We start from the raw sequence: 12,737 nt of genomic DNA on the forward strand, positions 1-12,737 counted from the left end.
GGCTGAAGCACAAGACTCCCAACAGGGAAGAGATGTTGACCTCACATATAACCTGCCTGCACTCAGAAGGACAACATCACCTTGGGAGCTGGGCTCTGCATCCATGCCTGGCACTGCCTCCCCATCCCCTCGGGTGCTCACTGCCCCTGGGCACGCTTACAGCCTGTTACTAATTTGGACTTGTCTCTCCAATTCATTCAATTGCTGTGAGGTGAGATAAAAGATGAAAAAAAAAAAAAAAACAAAACCAAAAACAGAAGAAAAATAAATCTAGAAGGCAATGACTTTTTTATTTGGTGCCAGCCAGTGCTTAGTCAGGAATGGGACATCATTTGAACATACATTTTCCTGGAACAGCAAGAATTCCCAGTTCTCTTCCCAGGTAGAAACATGGGTGGGAAGAGGAGAATCATGCTTTCTAATAGCTGACAGTGTTCCTTTGGACTTAAGACCAGCTTCAGGGCTATAATTAGTGTTAGAAGAATGGCCAGTGTTGGTAGCCACATGTGGAGGACAAGCTTCCATCCACCAGAGAAAGCAGCACCTCCCTGGCACTCCTCCAGTCATACTCCTTTCCCCCCCAGAGGCATTCCTGTCACTTCAATGAAATTCTCACCAGGAGAGATTTTGAGCAGCCTGTTGTGACAAGATCACTTTGAGTGCTGTGTGCCCAGCAATGCTCCAGGTCAGAGCTGGCTCTGCCTCCTGCCTCACTCCGTCCTCCCTGGCTGCACAAACATTTCAGCCACCCATGGAAATAACAATACAAACTCTCCTGGGAGCAGATGTGGCAAAACCCCTCAGCTGCTGCAAAAACTATGCCTAAACCTAGGGAAGTGCACAATTTATGATGGTTCCTGGCAGATCCAGGGAATGATTTTCAGTGAATGGGGGCAAAGGTCATTTATTTCTTCACTGTTGTAATATTTTAGTTCTGTATTTATCATCCCAAAAAGTATTGTTTAGAAATTTGTGGTGCATTTCAATTCAAGATTATATAAATATATTTGGGGTTATTTTGGAACCAGAAGATAGAAGCATTAATAAAAATTATAATTGTTTTCAAAGACCTAAAGTGAAATGCAGCCTTTCATTTTGGGTGAAATCAAATATTTCAGATAGACCAAACTGGGTATTTCTGAAGGGATTCTACCATCACCTCCAAAAACATTTTGTTAATTTATCAGCATAAGATTCTCCTTCATACTCAAAACAAAACATCTGTCCCTTCCTACCATTCCTTGTTAGTTAGTGTCTTTTCTTCCCCTTTTCATAAATGCCTAATTGAAAGAGGCATCAACTTGTTGGTAGCACAGCAGTTTGGAGAACAAGAAAAGCTATGACATGCTGATGCAGAAACAACCCTGCAGGAAGACTTTCTGAACTGATACCACCACAGGATGGTGGAAAATGGTAAACATGCAATAAAAAAAATAAAAATTAAAAAAAAAAAACCACACCAAAAAAACCCACAAAAACAAAAACAAAAACAAAAAAAAAGAGAAAAAAAAAAAGAAAAAAACAACCAATATTTTAAAATCACAGAAAAAAACCCAAACTCTGCAAGAGCCTTAAAAATTCAAAACATTTCAACTATATGCTTGGACCCAAGGGGATGTTCTAAGAAGAAATGCATCTGAATGGGACATTCAGAATGCCCCCATGAGAACAATTCCACATCGCAGAACATTTGTATTCTTTTGCCAGAATGCTGGTATGTGACCTGTACACTGAGCAGCAAAACTTTCACACCTCCCTTCATTTTATCCCAAGACAGGACTGGATAGCAAGCTTGAATTGTTAGCTATATTGTCAACATATTTTAAATAAAATATTCCTGTCCTCATGATGCATTATCACAGTCCCATTAGCCTAAGCCACTTGTAATAAACTAATATGCAGAATAATTTCTAGGTGCTAGCAGCTTAAGAAATAATAAGCAGTTTCTCTTTCTTTATTTCTCCCTCTCTTTCTTTCCTTCTTTCTTTCTTTCCCTCTTTAAAGGACAGACAGGCAGACAGACAGACATCCACCCTGGAATTTCCTCAGCAGATCAAAGCAGGTCTCACAACAACTGGTAGATGGCTACAGGATTCAGGATATAATTGTGCTTATGCCTTGTGCAAATAGAAAGCCTTGACTGATCTGGTCATCTGGAAATGAGTTTTATTGAGGGTCTCTTTCCTCCACACTGAGAACCTTGTCCTAAACTCAGAGGACAGACATAAAGGAGAGTCTCCATGCAGGGTGGTCATGGTGTTGATGCAGCTCCCAGAGGGTGTTATTTCCTTCTTCTCCAGGGCTGGATGAGCAACTGGATTATTTTGTTTGTGGGCCAGCCCTGAAGTTACCATCACGAGCCTTCATAACTGGACAGTTCTCTAGCCATGAGGGAAGGAATGATTTTCACTCTAACAACTCTGGGCTGCAGCTGCACTGACAGCAAAGGCACTGGGCATTCCCAACCTAACAGGCAACCAGTCACTCCTTCTGCCTCCCTCCCTGGAGATGGCACAAAGTCATCCTGGCAGGCTGGAGGCTGCTGCAAGCAAAGAACTATTTGTGTGAGCACTGCAGAGATTAGATGTCATGTCCAAAATGCCAGGGGGAACAGCAGACTGCAACCAAAGTGCCCAACCCAGCCAGGAGTAGATGGACCAGCTCTGGGATAACAAGGGGACGCTGCACGCTTCTTCTGAGTGGAGAGGCAGAGCAGCACAGCAAAACCCCTGATCAGCATCGCCCTGATGTGCAGGTGCCTCTAGGCAGCCCTGTCAGTCTCTGAGTGCCCTGAGCCAGCAGCACTGTTGCAGCACTAGTCCTGCTCCTTCAGCTGCTCTGCCGTGTCCCACCCCGATGATGCAGAATGCACCAGTCAAGAGTGGAGAAGCATCATGGTTACCTAGGCAATGCCTTTGCCATGAACAATAAATAAAATAAAAGACAATGCCTTGGGTCAGCAGCACCCAGGGGTCTGTGTAACTCCCTCCAGTGCAATACATCCCTATGGAAAACCAGCTCCTTGCTCCACACGTGGACACGTACACACACCCGCTGGTGCATTCTTTCTGCCTTCCACTGCGGGAAACTGCTCCTCCAGCTCTCTCCATGTCAGACAGCACAGAGGGAGAAGAAAACACATCCAAAAACACATCCAAAAACACATCCAAAACCACATCCAACAGAGTTGCTTCCTACCTCTTCACAAATGACTACCAAACCGTGGGAGGAATCCAAGACCCTACGAGACAAGGAGTTCAAGCCTCCAGCACTGTGAACCGCTGCAGTGAAACCCCTTATTTAAATGCAATGGGAAATAGTGTTGTACACACAGACGGGAACAAAAAGCCGGACACCAGCCCAGCAGCCCGTTCGGAGCGGGTTTCTGTCACAGGAAGGCACTGCAGGCTGGCACTCGCTGCGGGCAGGCAGCCACCGCCTGGCCAAGCGTGATGGCGTGGCTCGTTTTTCACTCTGACACCACTGCAGGCTCCACAAGGCTCCTTGGCTCGCAAGGTGATCAGAATATTGAGTACGGTACTGCAGCAGCCAGCCTGGCACCCAGCGCGGCAGCGGAGCCGCTCCCGCCCTCCCTCTCCGCCCCTCTCCCTCTCGCCTGCGAGCGAAGAAGGAAAAGGAAGGAAGAACAAAACGCCCCATGACAGCGAGATTCCAACGCCCCCTCATACATCTTCGGGAATGGACCTTGGCTCCATTGTCTGCAGTCCTTCATCTCATTTCCTAAATGCCACAGTGTCCCTGGGTCTCGTCCCCATGCACAGCCCCCTTTTTAGCATGCATACTTCTGCCGTGGAAGTGTAACCCGGAGAAATTGTGATGGTGGCCCTGCTGCAGGGACACTGCAGTCCTCCTCTGCCTGTTACTACGCAAATAAAATTCCTGGAAGGAGCAATAAGTCACCGTCCACCTCCCATGGTGCAGCCCATGGCTTGGAACTGCTGCCAGGGTCAGCTCCCTTGGTGGGACCCAGCCTTGTCCTCCTCACAACATCCACCCTCAAACTCTCAGCACACGTCTAGGAGATGGGAACAGCCTGATGTCCCACCTAAAACCTGAAGCCATTCCTAACTGATACCAACAGGAACCCACAGAGGCTGAGTTTTAGTCGGGGAAAAGTTGCAGACTTGAATCTCCAAGGGCATGGCTTAATCAGTTGCCACCAAACACACCTGAGAGGAACATCTATGAACTTGTGGCTTGCCATACTCCTTCTACTGACCTTTGCTCTGCTGCATCTCCCCCGGCTCTGTCCTTGGGTCTCTTGGGTTATTTCTCCTGTTCCATCTTCCCAGCTTCATTCCTGCCTGTATCTTTCCTGCAATGAGTCATCAAAAACACCTTCAAAAAACTTCACTTTCACTCGTGAGCTTCTTTACCTCATCCAGCTGGGCAGGTTGCACACAGAACAAATTATTGTTGTTGTTTCTGAGAGTACTTAAGAACTCATGTCATAAACTGAGGGTGGGAGAGTCAGTCCTATAAGAGTTAAAGGGCCAATGGCATATTTTCATTGTATTTCTGAGATGCAGAAGCATCCCCTGTGATCAAAGATCTACAGGATGCTTAAGCACAGTCCCCATTTATCTTAGTTATTTTTATTTATTTATTTAAATGAAATAAGATATCTCTGAAAAGCATTTAAATTCACATAAATATTGTGGAGAAGGAAATTTCATGCTGCTATCTGACTGATCAGTTACATGCATAGCAAAACCAGCAGTAACAGCACAGCAGAGGTGGGGTTCTCTCTCCCTCCCACTTGTATTGCTTCTGGATAACTCCTTATTGATCAGCTGAATGACACAGCAGAAATTTCCATTTCAAATTAAAAAAAAAAATTCATTTGCTGATTCAGTTTTAGAAAATGTTTGCAAGAGGTTTCAATGTCAAAAGGTACCATTTCATTGACCAGAACTGACTCAAGAATACAAAACTAATGTACCCTGTTGTTATTCCTTCCAGTGGCAAATGGGTTTTGCTATAATTAAGCCTGGGAAAATAGTTTATTGTTATAAGTATCTGATAGCAGATATTCTGAACTCATAAAAGTCTTTCTGATGTGAGATGGGGATTGACAACATAATCATCTCTCTTGCCACTCTTCCTTTCTGCAGCAAAAAGTGTATTTGTGTGTACTCCTGTTCTCCTTCTCCCCCCAGTCCTCCCCACCTTTGGAGTTGCTCAGGAGAGCTCATTGCTGCCTGTGGTGAATCAAAATGTGTTATCATTAGGCTGAACGTGTTACTGAGTTAATTAAATGTCACACTTTTGATAACATTAATTAGAAGCATTTCAGACTCATCTGAACACACACCCATCACAAAACCTGAGGAATAAGTGCTGATGTTTTCATCTCAGTAGATTTTATTGATGGAAGCCCTTTCATCCATTCATTCATTACTAATATTCAATGTATTTTTTACACTGTCAGGCAACAAGTTATTCTCTTTTTCATTCTGTACCAGACTGTAAAAAACACTTGTAGCACTCAGCTGTGGCCCATGTTTGGAAGCTCAGGTTCCCAGGATGAGGTTAGACCCTTTTTACTAGGACAGGGTTTTAGCAAGTTGAAGTCTGCAAGTCAATGGCAGCAACCTTAGGCTGTGCTTGTCCATGGCCTGAGAGCATCACAAAGTCATTGTGGAGGCTGATGTTGCCCAGGTTTGCACAGCTCGATCTTTTCCCTATGTAGCATGAATTCTGCACACCTTGGATTTGAAATAAGGGAAAGTCCTAAACCAAAGCAAATCCCAGCTCAAAAAATGCACCCCTTATTAAGTATGGACAAGGCAATTTTCCAAGCCAGGTACTATGCTGCCCCTAAATTCCTGTATGCACTGCAGACCTTTTCTCACACAAAATTGCATTTCCCTTTGGCCCATCAATCATCTCTTATTTCACCTCACCTGCTGCAGGTTAATGCTCACCAGCACAGCCACCATCCCATCTCAGAAGCAATCTCAATCATTTCCTCCCAAGGAACACAAGCCCAAAACTTATTTGCCAGGCTTCACTTCAGGATCTTTCACGCTCCTTTGAGCCATTGACAAGGCTGTTTTCCTATTACAGATTGAAACAACACTTTGCACCTTATCAGAAATGCATTTTACCATTTATTACTGTATAAGGGACATGAGATACCAGCTAAAGGACATCCTTCACAACACAGGATGTGTGGGCACTCTAAAATGTTAACTCTTGGTAATTTGTTTACTGATAACTGCTGGGCTGCCTCTCTATGCACTCCTCTTAAATGAGGTTTTCCTTGGTTTTTGAAACCTGCCTGGGTAAAGAACAGACAAAAGTCACAGCTCATTAAGTTTTTCAGTCTATGAAACAGAAATAAGGGTAGTAAAATTAAACAGAAACAACCTTCATTCTCTTCTCCATTCCAGCTGGCTGGAGCCTGAACTGCAATGCACACTGGCAGTGGATTTTTTCACCAGAGCCCATCATCTTTTGTTTCTTCATCACCGTGACATTGTTAGCTCGTTGTGGACCCTTTGTACTCTGCTTTATTGCTTTGTCTCAAAGCTCTGTCATATGTCTGACACCTGAGGTGTCCCACAGCATCTTTCACTAGGCTTGACCTTGGACTCAAAAAGATGTGGGGGAAATTGGTGTCCCTGCAAGTTCTGGCTGAAGAGAGAGGAAGAAACAATAAAACCCTAAAGAGATGATTATGGGAACTTTTATCAGGCAACTGTATAAAACACTCCATTTGCTATTAAAATGATAAACTGGAGTAGCTTCCAGAGATAAAGACTATGACAAAATTCTGTTATTAAGTGCTACAGCTTTGTTCTTGGCAGTGGCACACACCAAAAGCAGTGTAGCTGCGATGAGGAACAGAAATAAATTTTCACTGAACTTGCTGCAAACAGGAACAAGAAAGCAATGCAGATAATAATACCACAAGTTCAGCATATTCCTGCAACGTTTATATGAGACTTTAGATCACATTATGAATTTGCAATAAACAGTAGCATAAAAGATGTTTCATTGTAAAAATGCAAATTTAGAACTTTTGCATTCTATTTGACAAAAATATAATGGGGGGGAGACCATCAGAAAGATTTATTCAGCCTGAGAATACATCCAAACACATTGAGGGTGAGGATTGCATTGTTCCTACATGTCTTCAGAGCACCTCTGGCTCTAGAGAAAGATAAAAATATTTTTTTCTTAAACAAGAGAAAATTACCAGGGAAGGGACCTATAAATTTATATTCTTATCAGAGAAAGAATGGCCATAGGGCCAAGTCAAACCAGCTTAGTGAAATGTTTTGTGGCCAGCAGTTTTCATTAGGAAATTCTGAGAAAGAGTACAACAGCCCTAGCTCTGTACATGTGGGCTTATTTAAATTAAGAGAAGGAAGAACTTGTTAGGAAAAAATAGTTACGGCAAGTATTTTTTACCTAGAAAACACTAACTTTGTTCTAAAATCTTTTCATTAATGTATGCTATATCAGGACTAATTCACATATTTGAAATGAAGAAAAAAAATAACCAGAAAGTCAAACAACAACTTGAAAGGAGGTCAGTGCCCAAGGCTATAAATATATTCAAAGACAGAATAAAAAGATAAAGTAGTGCATACAACAAATGTCACATTTGCTTTTTACAAGAGCAATTACCCACTAAAATAGCTTGTCTACAGCTTTGTGCAGGTTTCTCTCACTCAGTCTTTAAAGCAAGGTAGGATGATCACACAAAGGTTATGGGTCTTGTGCAGATGTAATGGACTGCAAGTCTGCACTCTGTAAGCTGACAAGATGAAGGAGTTGAGAGGAAATGATTCATGATCACCTTCTAGCCTTAAAACATGTGATTCCCAGACCCTCTGCATTATAGGTTTTGTTGCCTTCCTGTTTTCTGGATGGAGTGGATTCATCTGAGCCACAAAAACATCACCAGGAAGGCAGGGACATCTTAAAGTCACTGCACTGCAGCTTTCTCCTGGTTATTGGTTTTTTCTTTGGTGTTTCTGCAGGGACCAGCTGCTGCTTTGCTACTTTTCTCCACATTAGAGGAAAAATAATGAAAAATATTTGGTGACTGTGAACTTTCATCTGTTTTCACAAGAAGGTGTTTTCCCATAACTATTCTGCATGTAGAAATATCCCAACATATTTATGTTCTTTAGACAAATTAAAAACTGAGAACCAGGTCTAGCAAATCAAAGGGACAACTTGGTGGCAAAGGTGTAAAAGGAGCAGTCAGGAATGATGGGCACTTCTGGTGGAGGAGGGTGAGCAGTAAATCCACAAGTAGCAGGATTAGGACCAGTTTTAGTCAACATCACCTTGTTCAATGCATTTGGTGATGGGTTTAGGAGTTCCTCCTGCTCTTCCCTCCGTCTCCACAAAAAAGTTGTAGTGTTTGGGGTGGGAATATGAACAGCAAGCTGTGTCCTTCTTCTGAAGGGTCTTGACACCTTTGCAAAAAGCCACAACTGGACTTCTCTGCTTCTCTGCAAGGCAGCATTCCATTCTCAAAATGCTTGCACCAGTGGCTAGAGAAAGAGCAACTCTTCAAACATCAAGGAGTAAATAATGTTGTCAACATCAGCGTCATTTAGCTGCTGGCAGATTTATAGAAGCAAAAAAAATTGCTGGCATTAAGTAATGTGACTGCAGGCTGGTCGTGTTTGTATTGTTTATGATCACAGAGCAGCCTTTGTCTGTGGGGCTTAGAGCAGAAGAGATGATCACAGTCCTCCAAAAAATATTGGCTTCTCACTTTGGTAATACTCTGTCTCAGGAAAGGCAAATTCACAGGCCTCCAGCAGCTTTGTACTGAACAGGATTTACAATAAAGGGGATTTTTAAAAGGGACTGAAAAGACAGTAGTGGCATATGTTTGAGTGTGCTTGCAGGGAGTGCTTTTGAATAAAAGCAGGTAAGGAAGGTATCAATTAAAATGCAGTGGGGAGGTGTGGAGAGGACAAAGAAGGTGTTTCTCATAGCCTGGCATAGGAGCGGGCACCACTGGGCGACAATTTTTGACAAATCCTGCCCCACTGCCTGTCTTGTGTTCCTCAGAGTCATTCATACCACAGCAGGGCAAAAATCTGTGTTCAAATGAAGATCGTGCCAAACTGGATCAATTTTTCCACCTCACACCAACTCTGCAGGCTCACAGCACCAGTAACCTTTGAAATCCCTGTGAAAATTGTAAGGGTTTATTTGGTTCAGAGCACACTGTGCAGGAGCTGAGGAAGGAATTGCAGCATGTGAAGCTAATGTTTTACCTGGCCAACACAGCCCAGATTTGTTTAGAACTAGGTTTACTGGCAAGTTTACAAACCTTTCAACAAGCCTGGCCTAAGGTCAGACTCCCAGAGCAGAAACTGCCACTGCCCTCTCTGCTGTGCCTTATTTGAGGATCAGCCAGCCTTGGACTGGCACTGCTTGACTTAAAGCAGCATTTAATTGGCAGTTAAACACTTTTATAAAAGAGGAGACAATTACAACAATCAAGACAAGAAAAAGGTTGCCCTCTGAGGTGGCACAGCTTGTCCCCTCAGCACCAGTCAAGGAAGACTCTGGGCCAAAACCCAGCCACTGTCACAGTGCTGGGGGTGCCTGGCAGCTCACAAAGGTAAGGGATGTGTTGAAATAAGAGACTGATGTGCTTGAGAAACATCATTTTGACATTGCCCTCCCATGCCTGTCCTGCTAAAGCTTTTTTTTTTTTTTTCTATTATTACAGTTCTTCACTGCCTCTCTCAAACAAATGGCAGGAAAGACAAATGTCCAAGCTAGTATCTGGAACCAGAAAAGATTCAGAATGGCAGTAATAGAAATGAATGTTCTCACATCTTTCAGCACAGATAGCAAGGAAACCTAAGCAGGCTGCTCCCATTACTGTCACCCTGTCAAGGCCAGGCTCCACTGGTCAAGCTGGAAACACATTATTTGCACTGACAAATAGTGAGCTTGTGCAATATGTTTCTCTGAAATCACCAGCATGATTCACAACAACTTCACAGTCTGGCCTCAGAAGATCAGTTGAAATGGCCTGTCCTATCTTTAATGTCTTCTGCAGCTTCTGTGAAAAAAATAACTACTGGGAAATGGCCTTTCAAGAACGCTTCCCAGCTGTACAAATACCTCCAATCTACTCTGACCTTCACTGAAATCTTCCTCTCAGGGAAGGAAAATTATATATTTTAATTTTTTTCTAATGTTCTGGTTTATTGTTTTTGCTCCTTCTCATGCAATATAATTAAAATCATGTCCTCAGAGTTGGAGAATACTTAAAATAAACAGCTTCTGTGGAAGCTGAACAACTCAGCTATGGTGCTTAATCAACTGGAGATGATGTTTATTGCTGCATATGCTCTGCTGCTGTGAAAACTAACCCTTAAAAACTCAGTTTCTAAACAAGAGAAAATAAAAATCCATTAAGAACAAGTTAAGGTCCTTGACACACTGTAGGGAAGTGAAGGCAAGAAAGAAGGATTGCCTGTTGCACAATAGGAATAGGCTTAGGTAAGTTAATGCATTGTAAAATGAATTACTAGTGATAGATGAACCAGAGGACACATAAAATGCTGATATTCTTCCAATAAGTGCCCATGTATAGAGTTCCTTAAAGCTGCAAATTTCACTCTCATTCAGCTCTCCCAGCTTGGCTGCTCCAGAGCTCAGACAAAAACCTGTGGGCTGCAACATAGCTCATGAGCCTCCCCATAGGCAGTCCCAAGAGAACTATTCCAGAGGCTGAAGAACACATTTTAAATAAACATCAAGGGCAAAAGAGCAGCTGTTAGCAGCAGTGATAAATAATTGGGAAATATGCTGAGGGCCAAATGTTCAAGAGCCCTCAAGTACAAAATGAACCTGTCACTGTAATGAGCCTCACACTTTGCAATGAGAAAAGGAGACAGGGAAAGAGTTGATGCCCAGTTTTGCCTCAAGTGTAAAGAAACATTTGACTCTAAATATTCTGGGGTCCTTCCTATTGTGTACAAATAATCCAGAGTAATTTCCTGAGCTCCTTGGATTAGTCAGGATTATGGAAACCCATCAGTGCTGCTGTGACGTCCTGCCTGCAGCTCATGTGGGGCAGAACCACCTGGTGCAGGGAGGAGGGCAAGGAAGGGTCCCTGTCAGAATCTGTGCTATTGATGATCCCGAGATTGTAGGAAGTCTCTGTCTTCCAGCCCCGCTGGCAAAGAAGAAGCCATAATTGGTCTGTGCTGGTTTCAAGGTTGTTTATTCTGTTTATCTCTAACATGTTCTGTCTGTCCTGTCCTGCAGGGCAGCGTGTGGGGCTCTGCCCTCAGTGGGATGTTACAAACATTAAATACCAGAAACTCCCTGGGCTGGATTTACAATAACGTGCCAATATCTGACACCTACGTTGGACAGTGTGTCCCCAGCCTGAACCAATAGAAAAATGCCAATATGAAGAAGGAGAAAAAGGACAAGACACACCCAATTTCCTCCATCTTGTCCCCTTTGAACCCCTAATCTAGAATCCTAAAATTTTACTTTTGTACCCGTGCCATGCTAATTATGACTTATATCAAACACTCAGAGCTTGTAATTCATGCTGTAAGATGGAAAACTCTTTTCCATGGCCAGAGATCACAGACAGTGTCTGTGGGGGCTCTGTCCAGGGGGGTTCCTGACCCCTGCCAGGGTCCCAGACCTGCCAGGGCAGCCAGAGGGAAGCCCTGGACTCCCACAGGTCCCTGGAGCACAGACCTGGAGAGCTGTCACCCACCAGCACCAGGGCTGTGTCCCTCTCACAGGGCACCTTCTGAGCCACTCAGTTAAAGCGTCTCTGAATCAGTAGCTCAGTCCTGAGCATGCCAAGGCTGCCCGGAAAAATCCTGCAAGGCTCACCTGATCCACCAGTCCAGCAAGGCTCCTCTGTAATCAGCCAAGTTTTACTGCTTGTATCATTCCAGTTTTTATTTCTTCCCTCTTATATATTTCTGTAGGAGCTCTTTAGCTGAATAAATTATATTATTAACAGCACTAATAGGAACAAAGTGAGTGATTGGTAGGAATTTCATTTGGCATGCTAGAAATTACAGTTAGAGGTGTGTTTTAAATGTTGATAAATACAAGCAGAAGACTTCTGCTTCACTGGAGAAATAGATTCTTCCATTGCTTACCCCTGTGACTGAGAGTGAAATATTGCAAAATTATTTCTCTCTGCAATTTGCAGCCCAGTCCATGTACCTTGTCTCTTCCTTCAGCTTTGAAATACAAGCATAAGGCTTTTCTACTTTGACTTATCACACCTCTACCAAGCTCCTGCACACCTAGATATAGTGGCCCACTATAAATTCTCTGGAGCAAATTGTTCTGCATTAGAAAAATATAATACAAAGCAAAGAAGAACATTTTATACATTTGGATACCAGGGAGGAATTAAATCATATATATATCACAAAATAAGCACCTGATTAAGGATTGCCTGTTGTAAGGCAGCAACATAAACCTGCCAGAAGAATCAAAGCACCAATCCTCAGATTTGATTTTCCCTAGCTGTGTAAAGGAACAAGTGCAGTCCTTCAAAAATCATACCAAAAATACAGTGGAACATTCCAAAGGACTCCGTAAGGCATGAAGGACAAGTACCAGGTCTGTATTTGGAACACACACGGAGACACCCATTATCTTCTTTCTTCTTCCTTTTTTTTTTAATAAGGTTAATTAAGAGAGATGAAAAAACCTGCTTGAGAACAAAAGTC

At 43.1% G+C, this 12,737-nt stretch overlaps 1 long non-coding RNA gene across 1 annotated transcript in view; it reads right to left on the reverse strand.

Annotated features, from left to right (window-relative positions):
- Window positions 1-4,312: 4,312 nt before the first annotated feature.
- The window catches only part of LOC110482732 (uncharacterized), a 69,975-nt gene continuing 61,550 nt past the window's right edge, over window positions 4,313-12,737 (reverse strand). Inside the window, exon 3 of the long non-coding RNA XR_002467449.1 lies at window positions 4,313-4,336. This is a non-coding gene — a long non-coding RNA (uncharacterized LOC110482732). The remainder of the gene's footprint in view (window positions 4,337-12,737) is intronic.

This window comes from Lonchura striata, chromosome 15 (genome assembly GCF_046129695.1).
Source record: "Lonchura striata isolate bLonStr1 chromosome 15, bLonStr1.mat, whole genome shotgun sequence".
Lineage (NCBI taxonomy): Eukaryota > Metazoa > Chordata > Aves > Passeriformes > Estrildidae > Lonchura > Lonchura striata.